The sequence below is a fragment of the Benincasa hispida genome, chromosome 9, assembly GCF_009727055.1.
Source record: "Benincasa hispida cultivar B227 chromosome 9, ASM972705v1, whole genome shotgun sequence".
Lineage (NCBI taxonomy): Eukaryota > Viridiplantae > Streptophyta > Magnoliopsida > Cucurbitales > Cucurbitaceae > Benincasa > Benincasa hispida.
The window spans coordinates 14280727-14282546 of record NC_052357.1 but is presented as its reverse complement, the minus strand read 5'-3'; the positions used below and the strand labels follow the sequence as shown (position 1 = coordinate 14282546).

Genomic DNA, 1820 nt, shown 5'->3' with positions numbered 1-1820 from the left:
CTAAATCAATTGGTAAAAGCAGCTTTGCTTAAAGTATTCGAGAGAATAAGTAAGACAGCATCAAGTTAGAAACGCTTAGTACATTTAAAGATAGATGCACTGGTGTTTTATTGCATCCTATGTTTGACGGATACATCTTAGAGATAGGTATTGTATGATATTCGCATTGAGAATTGTCGAATAGAATCTAACGTATAGACGGAGATAAACAAGTCATCTCATTCGCATCATATTCTTGTTTGTGTACCTCTAACTTAGATCGACACATATCACTTGCATTAAACTCCATTTTCACATGACCCATCATTCACTATTCGACCTTTTTGTATCTTCTTGCATACACACAGCAGTTTAGTGTAAATAACTCATTTCTACATACACTTAGGATATTTCTACAACAATTACAATACAAAGTCTGCATTAACTTTAATTTGAATCCCTGAGTTCGACTCTGGACTTACCAGGAACCTGAGTTGGATTTATACTTGGATCTTATTCAGGAAAACTTGAACATCTATAGAGAAGTATCACACGTCCTATTGCACATCACTAACGCATCAATACGTCACTACGCATCAACGCATCATTCACATTTGCACTTATTTTTCCAATTATTTTATACAATACACTCCTAAGCTCGAATCACGAAATCGATGAACAAGTTTTTGGCGTCGTTGCCGAGGATTCAGCAACAAAACTAACTAGAAATTTTGCTTGTATCTTTTGTAGGAAAACTTCAGTTGAGGGAGTATTACGAGCTAAACTGAAGCTTGTAAACGTTTATGAGCAGGGAAAGCACCCCTGAACTTGTATACGACCCCAAAGTTGAAAGGACCTTCCGACGAAGAAATCGATCTAATCGTCGCCGTAGGTTAAGGCAATAACTGCTCAGACAACAAACCAGGCACCAACAAATGGCGGAATAACAAGCGAATCAAAACTTAGCTCAATAGCTAGCCCACGCTGCACAAAATCCTATCATAGTGGAAAACAGTAGTATACATCCCATGCGGGAGTATGCGTCTCCTGGGTTGTATGATTTCTCACCAGGGATCATTATCCAACATCAGATAAGACAAGATTTGAGATGAAATCTGTGATGTTACAAATGCTCCAAACAGCGGGGCAATTTAGGGGTGCTCGGGGAGAAGACCCTCACACCCACATGAAACGTTTCCTGGAGACATGCAACTCGTTTGTGATTCCTGGAATCACTCCCGAAGCAATCAGGCTATCTTTATTCCCATATTGTCTGCGTGACAACGCAAAGCAATGGGTAAGTTCTTTGGAGCCTGGAGAGATCACGACCTGGGAAAAGTTGGTGGAGAAATTCATGCAGAAATACTTCCCAGCCACCACAAACATAAGGAGGCAGAGAGAGATCATGAACTTCAAGTAGGAAGAAGCTGAAACCTTGAGTGCCTCATGGGAGCATTTTAAAGGATTAATCAAGAATTGCCCCAATCATGGATTACCGTTAACCATCCAGATGGAGACTTTCTATGGTGGATTAAACAGAATGTCTCAAATGGCAGCCGACGCAGCAGCAGCAGCTGGCGGTATCATGGACAAATATTATATTGAAGCTAAGGAAATACTGGACCGCATAGCCAAGCATAATATGGAATGGGTGGATGACACTTATGACGCAAGAGCAGAAAAGAAGAGGCGATCTCAGAATGTGAATTCTATTGACTCTAACGCAATAGCCACGCTCTCTGCACAAGTGGCTACTATGACAAACCTTTTGCAGAATATGTCACTGAGGAATGCATCAAACCCGCAAAAGGTAAATCAGGTAGAAATATTCATACAGCCCA

The 1820-nt window shown here is 40.7% G+C and overlaps 1 non-coding gene across 1 annotated transcript; it reads right to left on the bottom strand.

Annotated features, from left to right (window-relative positions):
- Positions 1–1367: 1367 nt before the first annotated feature.
- Positions 1368–1473, bottom strand: LOC120087476. The gene has a single exon (XR_005484617.1). It is a non-coding gene; the product is annotated as a small nucleolar RNA R71 (small nucleolar RNA).
- Positions 1474–1820: the final 347 nt, after the last annotated feature.